This window comes from Hippocampus comes, unplaced genomic scaffold (assembly GCF_001891065.2).
Source record: "Hippocampus comes isolate QL1 unplaced genomic scaffold, H_comes_QL1_v1.1 scaffold177, whole genome shotgun sequence".
In the NCBI taxonomy this organism is placed as follows: Eukaryota; Metazoa; Chordata; class Actinopteri; order Syngnathiformes; family Syngnathidae; genus Hippocampus; species Hippocampus comes.
In genome coordinates, this window is record NW_017806158.1 from 1,342,895 (window position 1) to 1,357,546 (window position 14,652).

Below are 14,652 nucleotides of genomic sequence, written 5' to 3' on the forward strand. Positions count from 1 at the left end.
TGTGTGTGTGTGTGTGTGTGTGTGTGTGTGTTTTGTCTGTGTCGCTTCTCAGTTATCCGGGTTACACTATTCCACAAAAGATTGAATCCAGGCAAATGGATTCTGCTTGCTGGTGGTTTTTCTTGCATGCCAAAAATGTTCCAAAATGAGAAAGGCAATTAATTGTGCGTGCTCTTCGGCTCATGGAATACTAACTTTCACACACCCCCACACCCCAAAAAAAAAAAAAAAAAAAAAGTTCTGTCAAATAATAGTAGTGGCAGTTGCAAAAATGATCATGTCCTAATTATATTTCGTTTTTAAATTCTATAAGTATCATGAGTAATTCTATGCCGCATTGGGTCTGTGTATGCAGTACTGTATTACAGCTACTAAATTCCGCAGTGGTGCATTATTCTATCAAAGTGTTTTACTGATGACATGCATCATTCCGTGACTCAAGCTTGTGCTTTTTTTTTTTTTTTTTTTTTTAATGTGTTGTAAAAGCGTTCAAAAGCGTCCGGTTCAAATACCATATTGTCCATATGTACAAAATGGCATGACCATACTCATGTATGATACAAAAATAGGGACCTATAACCCAGTATACGTCAATGAGAAGTCTTTCTGGTGACAAAAAGCGTAAAATGTGTTCACAGCCCTAAAAATAATTTGTTCAAGCACAATTGCTTTAATTAGAATGTTGAGTCTGTCGGCACTCCCAAGTGGATGTGACAAAAATTTGCCCGTGCTTCCTAGGAAAGGAGCTTCAAATTTGTCAGTGTCCAAGGGCATCATCACCTGCACACAAGCAGGTGATGCACATTTTTTCAGGTCGTCTCCAAAACATTTCCAATTGAATTTAGATCAGGGCTCGGACTGGGCCAGACATATCCAGAAAATATATCCTCATTCTTTTGTTTGCGTGAATACAGTAAGCTTGAGTTCATTGTCATGCAGAAAAGTGAAAATGCTTTTTAGCTGTTGTGTTTGGGAGACAATTGCTATGAACAGCACATTTCTGGAGTCACGCAACCTTCACAAATGTATAGCTTTTGGACCTGAAGAAAAAAAAAACAAGCCCCAAGTGTGATGGTCCCACTCCCACACTTCTTTGTGGGTATTAAAAATAAAAAAAACGTACTGAAACAAAGGTCCATTTTATTTTACTGGACTAGAGTGCTGCACTATTCTAAATAGGCTTATTATATTTTACAGGTCACGTACAGTGCTTAATATCTACAGTTTTGGTTGACACGTCACAAAATAAATCAAAATACATGTACAGGGCTTGTTAAGAGTAAGGATAGACTCATCTTCCTTTTTTGATTAAAGAGCAATCTGATTATAAATTGTAAAAAGCACAATTTATGTATATATAGACACACACACACACACACACACACACACACACACACACACACACACACACACACACACACACACACACACACACACACACACATAGACACACGCACATACACGCAGAGTATATGTTCATTCATGACGGTGTGCGTGCCTAGATAGACTTCCTGACTTCTTTCTCTACTTGCCGTACCATCCTTTGCGTTGCAAATTGGTTTCGGGTGAATCAGCAGGACGTCTGCTGAAAGCATTTTGCCTGTGACTGCAACCCATCAAGAATCAGAGCCACATCGTTTGTCAATTTGCTTCAATACTTGATACATATGTCCAGCTATACTGAACAGATGACAACAGCAACCATCAATCGACAAACTTTACAAACTTTTTTTTAAAAAATAAAACGAATTAATATGTCTATTTGCAATAAACAACAACAAAAAAGTTAAACATATTTGATACAGGTTTATGCTTATACACACAACCACAGGTAGATTATTTTCGGTATAATAAATGTTCACAACTGAAACATTTTAGGTCTGAGTGTATTGATGAATATACAGTTAAAAAACATTTTAAATGGTGTTTTATCCACAGGACAACTGGCGTCGTTCATCAGGTTGAACACACACTGGAAGCCCGAGTTTCATGAATCTTGAAACGTTGCATTATTTTTGTTATCGGACTGATAAATCTCTTGTCTGGTCGAATTTTACGAAGTTGCTTTTGTGAATGCAAATCAAACTTTGAAGTAGAGAAATAAACGTTCATATTGATTCATGGTTCATTTGTCTTTATATTAGCGAGAGCCAAAACCAGTCAAACCCAAAATATTTTGGCATCATAAATCTGATTTTGTTTGTTGTAATACAGATGAATTTATCGTTTGCGATGGTTCAGAAATACATGGGAAGAAAACTGTGGAAAAAAAAGCTTGCATACTAAATTGCAATCGCAATATTGAGCAAAAACATTTATCTTGAGAGTGTTCTGAGAAAAAAATCGTTCACCGTGAGCGCACACTTTACTAATTTGGGTGCTGATTCAAATGTAGTATTAAATTTAATCTGAACTGACTAAATTTGTCCTTAATCAATCCCTTAGTGTAATTCAAAAAGAAATTGAGGCTCAGTGATTGTCTTGACAGGATGACTCACCTGAAACCTTGACACGCAGGTGGCAGCCATCTTGAATTGCTCCCCCAGGACTAGTTTGTTTAATTTTCTCCCAGTCAACCATTGTTTTGACGTTGTGTCGACGGTGTGAAAATCTAAAAGTAGAAAAAAAAAGTCACAAATTTCCATGACAGTGAAGGAAGCTCAGTTCAAGTTCAACCTATCATTTTCAGGGGAAGTTTTCCCTCGTTGGCTAGCTTGTTTCGCCCCATCAACGCAGCTACAAAAGCATTGCTTTTCTGTCCAGCCACTGGATTTTATCCTCGTTCATTTTTAATACGCGCCTCTCGCCTTTAATCTGTATATTTTTATACAGTTAAGAAGTTAATTTTCTCACAGCCAACCAGGCCGGGTGAATACCGACTATCTCTGAAATGAACACCAAACATAGAAATTGACAAATTGACACTGTAAGTGACAGACTTGTAAAAGCAATAAGTTAATGTGCATTTAAGTTTTTACAAATAAGTTTTTAATAGGCTTTCATTTATTTAATAAAAAAAGGTAAGGTTGGAGACCTTTGTAGTGTATATGTGTTCTGGGAAATTGTCATTCATGTCAACATCATATTTTAAAAAATAGGTTTGAGCTTTGGGTCTTGTGTTCATCTGATTCAATCACTTAAAGGACAATACAACTCAAATGTTGAGGAGACTCGTTTACTGGAATCTTAAATTACAGAAAAGATTTAGAGCGAAATGGACTCAGAATGAAATCCGCTGAAGTGAAAATGCCCCTTTGCATTATTTTGCGAAATTATGAACATGACTGAAATAAGCTGTAACATTATGTTCATTTGATATTCAGTAGAATCATCTACCATTAACATTTTAATTAAGCACGGTGTTGAGTCAAATTCGTGTTTTGTTTGTTTCATTAATGAGTTTTAGTAGCCTTTAACCTTTGTTCTAAGAATGAGGTTTCTTTTCCAAAAACGTTTTCATCTGTGCCTTGCCTGGTGGGGCAATGCGTCTTACTTGATCAATAATAAGGAACACGAAGCGAACAAAGTCTGAAGGGGGGAAACCCCCTCATGTCTCAACTTCCTGGAACCCGGATGTTGCTGAGGAGGTTTAATTGGAGAGCACTATCTCATCTCCCATTTTTTAATAAATGACTGTTTCCTGGTGCTGTTTGCAGAGTCTGCGCATGCGTGTTTGATGTTTTGGCATCCTGTGTTTATTTTATTTAAAAAAAAAAAAATTCCACAGGCCATGAGTCACAGATTCACCTTTGACCTGTGTGCTCCTTCCGAAGGCTGCCACCTCGTATAGGCATTCACACACACGCATGCACACATGCTCTGACGTCCCAAGCAGGGCATGATAGAGAACAAGGGCTCACATGACAGCCTGGCTGGGTCCAACTCGTTACGACACCTTCACAACATCCAGCTTAGGCAACACTGTTACCCAACACGCTGCAAGGCCACAGTTCACACCTAACATAACAGCACCAACAACAAGACACAGATTTGGCAGAATGCAGACATGAGATCCAACCCTGCTCCACTTAAAAAAAAAAAAAAAAAATCCGCCATATCCAATCAAGCCAGGCTTGATGGAGGGTTACGATTCAGGTTTACTGAGTGAAAAGAGAGAAATATGAGGAAATATTTCACTGAGGGGAAAATGATGGGTCTCGTGCAATCCAGTAATGTAATATCTGCATGTTTTCCTGCATCGGTTCAAGTGGGCTTTTTCCCCAATGACCTCATCACTAAAGCATTGCGAGCCCACTCCTGGATGGAGATCCCCCTGCCTGGAGTGTTTATCACATCCGTGCTCCACAGTCATCTCTGTATATACAAGCTCAGACACATAACTATCCTCTTGGGTAGCGGGTCTACTGCCAGGAAGCCAGGCGGGCAACATTCTTTTTTGTCCTCCTTTCACATCTGAACTTGGCACCCAAAGGTGGTCCTCCAGCCCGTAAGACACCCCCACCAGTCCCAGGTTCAGATTTGCATGCCTACGCTGAGCTTGGGTGCAGAGGTGTGAGCAGGAGCTGGTTCACAAGCACGGACTCGTGGATCGATAAACTAAATCAGACAAATGATTCTTGTTGTAGCTATAGAGAGGAAAAAAAAGTCGAAAGATGACTTATACATCCTGCGACATCACACCATGAATGAACATTTTTTTTCTCTAAACATGGAGATTTAGGAATTGTATTGTTTTTTAAAACAAACATCTCGTGACATGATTTTGCCTTGGACTCAAATTGACAACTAAGGATCCAGTTAAAAAAAAAAAAACTGCTTCATCTTTTGGACACAAATAGACTCTGACTCGTTATCGGAAAAAAGCAGAGCACCCAGTATGTTGTGACACGGTACAGCATCTGCGCGGTCCATCTATACTGAGACTGGCTGTTAATGTGACCGCAGTGGTTATTATGAGCATCCCGATCAAAAGCCACGGAGTACTGTCAAGGTTTTTGTTTTACCTTATGGCTGTATTTTTTTAAATCAAATCTTTTAACTTTTTCATGCACCCTGTAACCTGATAACATGATAAGCTGTCCACTGTAGTAACCGCTGTCCCTGAAAGGGTTAATATATATACCTGGGTGGTATAACTCAATGTGTGGCATCGGATAATTGTACCTCATCCTTGCTGGAATTAAAAACGGGTGTCCCACAAGTGTCAATGTTGGACCCCATTTTATTCTCCATCTACTGTATATGAAAAATTTAGGTCGGTTCAAAGGTTCAATTTTATGCAGATGAGACTATTCTGTACACCTCCGCGATATCAGTGAGTGAGACAATAACATTAAATTCCAATCACTTAATCTATTATGTTTGAGGACAAACTGGGCACAAATAGACTACAGTCTTGGGCAAATGGCATTTATTCTATCAGTTTTCCATTATGGTTGAGGAAATAAAAATTAAAAAAAAAAAACAAGGAAGTATTCCATGTTATATTTGAAGTTGCAACAGTTTGTTAATGTGCTGCAACAGCACTGACGACGTGCTGAAAAGTGGAATCCAGCAAAACGTTATGAATGGACAGAAAGCCCTATATGATGAAAGCCACGGTGACAACTTTTGACCGTAAAAATAAATGACATCCGCAAATCATGTTGGGAAACAAGCGTACGGTAGCTCAGCCTTGTCCCAATTAAATTGTTTTCCCGTCGATGCCTATCACGGAATTCGTGTAACTTTGTAACAGAATCAGCGTTTACAGTCATGGGCAAAAACGACCACTCCCTCCCTTTGTTGGGGATGGATGGGTGACAAACTGTCTGTTATGACTGAAGCAGGGTGGGGAGCGGAGGGTTTTGGATGGCTGACGAGCTAGCTGGCTTATGAGTCACAGCCCGTCTTGGGTGACTGCTCAAACAGTGTACAGACACATACTAATGAGAAATGATGAAACATTTAATGATATTCATGGGATTATACAAACTCCCTAAATGAGTGCATGTGACCTGCTCGGAAAAATACCTTCAATGGTGGTACTTCATATTAAAATACAATGTGCTCATTATGACTATGATGACTACATATAGAGGCAACATCACTTCATTTGATGAACAAGCAGCACGTGCTATGTGGAAGCTGAACACAGAAGAAGTGCAAAAGATGGTCTAAATCTAGGACTGAATGCTTTGCTCATCAGCCACGCCATTAAAAAAAAAAAAGTTGTATTTTTTAAAACAATAATTTAACATATTGCACAACAAAACATGCAAGTTGTTTGCCCCAAAAGTTGTTTGAACAAACACCTTCAAGTTGTAGGATAGTACAAGGAACAATTTGTTTGATGAACTCATATTTATTTGGTGTGAAATGGAGGAAAGACAATTTTCACAACAGCAAAATGTCAAATATTTTCGTTGACTTGCCCCAACTTAAATTTTGTTTGTTGCCTTGAAATTTTGAATTCCCTCAATTTTTTTTATTGCATCAGCTCATCAACATGACACGACCTCTCCCTAGTCCTTATGTCTCTCTCTCTGACACTCACCAATGCTACAATTACATTAGGGTCATTGTTCCCCCTGTCAGAGTCTCTCATTGTGCCGTTAAGTTCAGAAAGAGACCTCCCAGGCCCCCAAGTATACTCCGCCGTCTGAACAATGCGTCCTCTCTTCTCTGACCGAATACGAGCCTATATCACTGCGGTCGGCCGAGTCATCCTCACTGTATACTTGCTCACTTGCATCAAATTTTAGGATTCTCAATGAGGTGATGGGATGTGAAAATTCTTATTCTTTACGGTAAATGTGAGATGCTGTAGAGTACTGTGATGACACACAATCTTTCACTCCCGCCAACAGCTCTACGACGATGACGCTCGGCGGCGGTAGGGCTCATGGCAAATGGGGCTCTATCATTTTTCGAAAAAATTTATGCCATCATTGTCAAGGTGCTTCTCAGGTGACCGGCACTCCCAGTGACTAATAGGATCGCAAATACAACCTTCCTGAAGATTGGGTTAAGTGGAAGCTTTTGCTCATAGGGGACTATTTATAGGAGCCGTGTCGGAGCCGAAGTGCAAATGGTCAGACATTTTGGTTTTTCTATCCATTTTAACTCGTACTTTAAAGTGTGTTAATCTGGCAATGGGCAATTCTTTTCCGTGGCTATCTTTGGTTCAGAACACAAGAAGGGGCAGGAAAAAAAACAAAAAAAAAACAAGGAACAAGGCTATATAGGACGTGTAGACCGATTACCATGAAATCGCACAAATCTGGTTTCTGTGCAAGCAAAGTAAGTTTGTGGAGTGAAATTATGCGTTAGCTAATATGACCAACATTTTCCACCCGCTAGTGCCACTACCTGTATAGATACAAATATCAAGAGTAAGGTGAAACCCTGACTGGTTCATTTCAGTGGCTCTCATGATGTGACTTCGTTTAGCACATCTAAGTTATTTGATAATTTCTTTTTCAGTTATTTTATTGTAAAAAATAAAAAAAAGAACATCATGACAACAGAAAAGTGCCGATGACATACAGATATTTTTAATAAGTGTATAACCTCGCTCTAACACGGTTCTTTATTCACAGCTTTGCCATTTCACAGATTTTTTTTTTTGTGGATTTTTTTTTTTAAACAATGCATTGTTCTTTACAGCCTGATTGGCTATGGGACTAATGTCAACAGTCTCCATGCTTCATAGCTGTCCAGTGTGCCCAAATTTTCTCCACGACAAAACCCACAATATCACCGAAACGATCTGTACAATATTTCTTAAGACTGTCAGTTGTTTGTAAGAAAACATTTATATTTTTGTTTAGTGTTTTTAAAAAGCTTGGGCCTGAAAAAAAGGTTGATTCTTTGGTTTCATTTAATACAGTATTACTGTATATCCATCCATCCATTTTCCGATCCGCTTATCCTCACAAGGGTCGCGGGGGGGTACTGGAGCCTATCCCAGCCATCTTTGGGCACTAGGCGGGGGACACCCTGAACCGGTTGCCAGCCAATCGCAGGGCACACAGAGACGAACAACCATCCACGCTCACAATGACACCGAGGGACAATTTTGAGTGTTCAATCAGCCTGCCATGCATGTTTTTGGAATGTGGGAGGAAACCAGAGTACCCGGAGAAAAGCCACACAGGCCCGGGGAGAACATGCAAACTCCACACAGGGTGGCCGGAGCCGGGATCGAACCTGGTACCTCTGCACTGTGAGGTCAACGCGCTAACCACTGGACCACCGGGCCGCCTACACTATTGTATATAAATAATAATTGTAAAAAATAAACAGAAGTACTTCACGGATTTTTGGAGGGTAACCCCCCGCGATAAACGAGGGATTACGGTACATGCCGAGTTTCACACCCCTCTCCTGCTGAAAGGCATTTGAGTGCTGAGGAAAATCTGGAACGATCCAGCGGGATCCAGTAAGGGACTCATGCAACCCGCGGTGACCTGCCCTGACCCATAAACTCTCGCCTGGCCTCCTTCTGAGCAGGGCTGCCTGCTGTGATACCCCTTAATGCCAGCGGCCTTGTGAGGCAGGAACAGCCATCTGCAGGCTCATTGTGCTGGTAATTAACTCCCGCATTAAAGATGGGCTCGCATAGAAATGATTGCATTCTCATGGAGACGTGGAAGGTCCCCCCACCGGGCCCCCCATTGGTCCGCCACACCGGTTAGTACTGTACTGGATAACATTTTCAGATCTCGGCTTTTCCTTTCTGCATGTCAATGGTGGTCTTTCCAAGAGAATGCCAGTGATAGAGCCACCTTGACAGAGGAGTCTCAAGGACCCATCCAACACAATATACAAGACGCGCTGATTGGATCAAGATGGATGATTGACAACAGTCGGTTGAAATGAGACACAGGATGAGATGAGGACTGCGCCCATCTCTCTTTAAACAATCAAGAAGCTGCGGTTCCGCTTCATATAGTCCTGGAAAGTTTCGCATATTGGTGATTACGTCAAAAAGACGCTCATTCAAATGACAGTACAAAATTTGCAGTGCTGTACAAGTAGAATGGAAATTTCAGACTGCAAAGACTGCAACTTTTTGTCAGTCGCTCGGCGTTTTACACACACACACACACACACACACACACACACACACACACACACTGAAAAGACTACCAGTCAAAAATGTTTTTTAAGTTAACAAACTAACTAATTGAAATGAAGAGATGTTCTTTCATATTAATTCCTGGTTCATTCTTTTTTTTCTAAGCATAAGCCTAACTACAAGACCAAAACATTTATGTAAAATAAATCTGATGTTTCTTGTAATGCAGATTAATTTATTTTTATTTATTTATTAATTTATTGCTTGTGCTTGTGTCAAAAAAAAGTATATGGGAGAGGGAACTCCAAAAAATAAAAAATAAAATAATCACACATTAGATCAAAAACACAAGATTATGGGGGCGATTGCAATTCAATTGCGTTTCCATATTGTTCAGCCCAACTATTCGCCCTATTATTTGTTTTAAAAAACAAGGAGACGGCCGCAACGCATACTAAGTAAGCCACACTGGATCGCAGTCACAGCCCACAATGACTCCAGTCTAGCACAATGGTGAATCACAGCAATACAAAAATCCTCATTGTTGTCACATGCGGCTATTAGCAAAAGTGTAACATCCTGACAGTTTCATCTTCGATATACACAAGAAGGTTGATCGGGACAGAGAGTCCCAGGAGCTAAGCGAGAGGAAGATTTGCAAGCACCACTACTTTTCCCTCTAGTCCATTTTGTGGCATTTGCAGATTTAAAAAAAAAAATAGGATTTAAGAAAATTGTAAATTATGATTTCTTCACAGAACACAAGTACGTTTTCTTTCTGGGGGGAAAATAAAAAAAGCTATCAATCAATATTTCGCGACTAGGCCCATCAGGCTTTATTGTGGCTTAAAAGGCAGACAAAACACTAAAAGCCCGTGGTGTGTGACTGTTTCAGTTGTTGATCAAAGCTGGATTGCTTTGGACTTTGCAGTATATTTCCTGACTGTAGCGATGACTGTGCACGCACGGACGCTCTTCAAGAGGAGACAAGTACATTAGTCACAGGATGCAAGTCTGATCAGACACAGAGCTCCATCCACCATGGCTCCATCAGCACAAAAGGAGGCTTGCGTTGCGCATTTCTGTCAGTTCAAAGCAAAATTATCTTTATTGCCAGCAAGGCATTGCTGACAGAAGATTTTTCGATGATAACCTTACATGTTTTTGGGGAAAATCCCATTTGCAGTGAATATGTTGACGTCAGACAAAATGCACGACATCAAATGTTTCTTTTTCCCAACTTCAAATTTTCTCATTATTTGAAAAAAAAAAGTTTGACTGAGCTAATGCCTGGAGAAAAAAAAACATCACACATTTCCCCACTACATTTGTAGACAAAAAAAAAGGACCTCAGACTTTAAATGTTAATTATAGTATAGTTGAGAAGATATAGTCATTTTGTTATTTTGGATTTACCCCCCTCTTGAAAGCAAAAAAAACCCCAAAACCTAACAAACAAACAAGAAAGCTTCTTTTAAACTTAAAACTGCTCGAAATGTTTGCTGACCGTTTTGGAGGCTTTGTGGGATCAAATATCAGATCCAAATCTATCACGTGTCAGATTTGTTTTTCCCATACAATGTAAAATGCTGATAAAAGAAATGCTAATGGTGCATTTTGACACGATAATCTGTCATGATGCTTGGATGTCAATTGTGAGTCAAAAGCGATTCTGGTGGAAAAACAACAAAGCTGAAACTGCTCAAAAACAAGTACATCATCATAATAGACAAATAATATTCAAAGATGGAATCAATTATAAAACACACACACACAGTCTTCCCTCTCCTTCTCTCCGAAGGAAAATAACAATTGAGGTGGTTCCAAAAAGCTTCGTTGGGCTCACATCACCTACCACGGGTAGTCGGGAGGTCAAGGGAAGCTCTGTGCTATTTACGCAGAAGGAGCTAGCTAGCTAGCAACAGCTTCAGCAGGTTACCGGTGCACCTAACCACGTTGCGCAGCCGCTACTAATTCAGTAATTGTCTCCTAAAGAGGCAGCGAAGGAGCGACATTCCTGACAAATATCACAGTCACAAAGGGATGTCAAGAAAAGAAACTAAGAATGACACGCCCAGTGCGTTTAACACCGCAAATAAGTGTTTGGGTGATCGATGACAATTTTTACAGATGTCTGGCCGGAACCACGATAAAGCAGACAACGTCCAATCAGCAAAATAGCAGGACACTCAGGAGAGCAAAATCGTCCATGCTGAATTGATCTGGAACTGGAAACAAATTCACTTCCGTCATGGTGTATGTCAACTAGGCACGAACGAATGGACTATCAAAGCCAGAGGGCAGCCATCTTACATTGCCACTGTTACTGACAACTTCTGCTATTTTTTTCGCTGAAAACACTATGGTAGAATCTCAAAGCAGTCATATATATATATATATATATATATATACTGTCAAACGATTAAAATATTTAATCTAATTAAAAATGCAACTGTCATAATTAACTCAAATTCACTAAAAATTAATCGTGATTACGCACGCATTTTTACAGGCAAAAGGAATGGCGTAAGCTAAAAAGTACATGAATAAAATATGAAATATTTGACTTTTTTGGTCTCTGCAATAAATGTTCTCAAAATTACTTTCCAGCAGAGCTTTTTGTATTTGCTTCTTCACTGAAAAAAAAAAACATCCTGAGAATGTCCGTAATTCGAACATGTACATCATTTTAATCATTTGCAACCGAAAATTTCCCACTGGAGACAAGATAATGATTTACTGCTACACACAATGTGAATTCATGAAATAAAAACTGTTGATCCTATTAAAAATAATAAAATAAAATAAAAACAATTGTTCATCCATTATATTTTCATATATTATCTGCCACTCAAGGAGTAGGAAGTTGCATGTTCCGTAGAAATTAATTACAAGGTCAAAAGCTTACGGATCTTTCTTTGGTCACTAACAAAACCAACTGGTCCATCATTTCCATAGATCAAAACTAAACCAGATCCACATTCACCACAAAACAACACAACTAAAGATGTATTTCATAAAAATGGATGTGCCATTCTCAGAATTTTCATTTTTGATCAATATTAATAATATACTACTGGATAAATATAATGATGTCATACACAATACAACAAAGATGAAAACAATCCTTCAATTACTTGTAGCGAATGAATCGAAACTGAAGGATGAACAGCTGTAAAATGAAAGGAGACTGTTCGAAAATTTGATTTCGTGCGTGTGTGTGTGTGTGTGTGTGTGTGTGTGTGTGTGTGTGTGTGTGTGTGCGTGCGTGTGTGTAATCTTCATGAAATGTTCGTGCGTAAGGTAGAGGTGCATGTGCCTGCAACATGTTCAAGGTGCAAGCCATTTTCTAGTGCCTGCATGTCATCGGATACACAATGGATCTCCCGCCGAAAGGGTTAAATTTGAATGGCGGGCACCCATTCAGTAAGATGATTTGTGGATAAAGGGCGAGGGCGGCATGATCAAAAGGCGCGGCAGATGGTTGATTGGCGGAAAGAGTGAAACTTGCTGCTGGGCCAAAGTAGGAAGTGAGTCAGAGTGCAACTGTCACTAACCAATCAACTGTCACTTAAACATGGCAGCTCAATGAACAGTAAGGTGTTTTGTTTTTTTTTAAACCAGTTAACCGTTTGGTACAAACAGTACATCAGGAAAAATATACCGGATGTAGAACGTATTACAACTTCACACGTGCACATTATGTGGATATCAATATCAACTATGAAGATTCTGCCTTTGCATTGACAATAGATCCATCAGTCAATCAATCGAGAGATCGACTTTATTTATCCAGTGCTGAACATTAAATGTCGATGTTGCTTGCTGTAGTTTTGCATTTGTGTAGAAGTGTCCTGCATCCCATTGCAAATGGTTACAAATATTTTTGAGTCTCACCTGAGCAATTTGAGGTAGTTTAAATTCAAGACCGGGTCCTCATGATGGTGCAGGATAGTTGTCGATCACAACAAGGAACATAGAGTTGAACGGAGTTTCTGTCTGACATTTCTGATGCGGCTATTGTGTTCGGCATTATTATAGTGTGCAATTGTACTCAACTTCAGTGAGACATCAAATATTGACCGAATCACAAAGCAAACGCAAGAAATGCCAAATTACGAAGATAACACAACCGCATTGCCTGTGTGTGTGTGTGTGTGTGTGTGTGTGTGTGTGTGTGTGTGTGTGTGTGTGTGTGTGTGTGTGTGTGTGTGTGTGTCACTCCCACCCACAGGTGTGTCAAAGGCAGTTTCCAAGCTGCTGCCCCTGGCATTTCTTCAAGGATATCAGTCATGGCAGCAACGAGCCCCCCCAGCCCCCCCGCAGCCGGTATCAAGGCTACAATTTGATTGCGCGAAACCTCATTTTCACTGATGTCGAGCTGTGTTTGGGGGAAAGAGAGCGTGAGGGGAATTTTTTTCCCCTATTTTGCATTTCCGTTGAAATGATTTCAGTTTCGCTAGTTTGATACCTTCAGAAGAACCTGTGACAGATGGCTTCATGCAACGGGAGAGCACAAATATGCACGTGGATGGTCGAGACGAGAAAGTCATCCTGATTCCATGATACCCAAAATACTGCGTGCGTATTCCTTCGCTTCAGAGTCTCTTGCTACTGTGCTCTGCTGATGGCAAAACAGACACTTTTAAAAGGCCCCGAACAGAACCAAAGGTCACACCAAGATATTCTATCAGAGTACAAAGACACACAGCCTGTTTTATTTTATTTTTTTGTTTTTTGTTTTCTTTCTTCCTCAGCTGGAGCTTCCCCACGGAAGAAGTAAATAAAATCGTCACGCCAATGTATCATGAGAGATAAAACAGAGACGAGGCTTCTCCTAAAGATACCAGAGACCATCTTATCCTGTGAAGCAACCACAAAATGTTCAGCAATTCGGAGGAAAAAAATCCAAGTCATCAATCACCTCGCACACTATTTCGGCACCAAAGGGAGAAAAAAAATGGAATACAACAAACTTTTAAACTTCAAGACCTGCTTAAAATAAAGCATTTCACAGGCTCGCAATATTCGGTTAAAATGAAAAAAAAAAAAAAAAAAAGCTCCTGGTTACAAATAAGAGCAGGAGCAAAAATTACCTGAATGCCACATGCACCGTACCTCAAAAGGTCCCCCGACCGTCACGTTCAAGACCCAAGTTTCTGGCAAGCATTCCGCCCCCCCCCCCCCCCCCCTCCCCAACCGCCACACACACACACACACACACACCATTTGAGGGGAAGGCTGACTACCCTAAAATGTGACGATGACAATCCATTTCTGCCTGCTACACACAAACACAAATTAGCAAGTCCGAGGATGAGGGGGAAACCATGAGGTCACTGTTTGCTGCAGAGTGTGTATCATACATTGATTTTTTTTTTTTTTTTTACCACAGGCACAGACACACGCGGCTTGCACCTCCAGAAGCGCTTGATCTCTTTTGAAACGATCACGACGCCCTTTTCCTCCAACCGGCGCGAAGCAAAAAAGCTTTGAGCTGTATGACACACCGCTGACACGACATTGGGCAAACACACGGGCAGTATATCATGTCGCAGTTTTGTCCATACTTGTGTGAAAAGGATGTAGAACGTAGTACAGGATGTGTCATTGCTGTCGAGGGGGGTGGG

The 14,652-nt window shown here is 40.3% G+C and overlaps 1 long non-coding RNA gene across 3 annotated transcripts in view; it reads right to left on the bottom strand.

Annotated features, from left to right (window-relative positions):
- Positions 1-1,123: 1,123 nt before the first annotated feature.
- The window catches only part of LOC109531158 (uncharacterized), a 43,991-nt gene continuing 30,462 nt past the window's right edge, over positions 1,124-14,652 (bottom strand). For all 3 annotated transcript variants that reach the window (XR_002171125.1, XR_002171126.1, XR_002171124.1), the window contains one exon: positions 1,124-2,611. This is a non-coding gene — a long non-coding RNA (uncharacterized LOC109531158). The remainder of the gene's footprint in view (positions 2,612-14,652) is intronic.